The following is a 236-nucleotide window of genomic DNA, read 5'->3' on the forward strand; positions in this document are numbered from 1 at the left end:
GGCGACCAGGAATTCCAGAATATAAAAACAATAAATAGGTCATCCTCCTTCCCGGATGCAGGTGCCAGGAGAAGGTGTACCTGAATTCACTCCCCACAGCGTCTGTGGTAGTCCCCTTCCATAATGAGCACTGGACAACCCTCCTTCGGACTGCGATTTCGGCTATCAACCGTTCACCAGAATCCTTGCTGGCCGAGGTCATCTTGGTGGATGATGCGAGTACTAAAGGTATGAGT

The 236-nt window shown here is 50.4% G+C and overlaps 1 pseudogene; it reads left to right on the forward strand.

Annotated features, from left to right (window-relative positions):
* The window catches only part of LOC119582006, a 7,698-nt pseudogene that overhangs the window by 1,866 nt on the left and 5,596 nt on the right, over positions 1-236 (forward strand).

This window comes from Penaeus monodon, chromosome 15 (assembly GCF_015228065.2).
Source record: "Penaeus monodon isolate SGIC_2016 chromosome 15, NSTDA_Pmon_1, whole genome shotgun sequence".
NCBI classification, from domain to species: Eukaryota; Metazoa; Arthropoda; class Malacostraca; order Decapoda; family Penaeidae; genus Penaeus; species Penaeus monodon.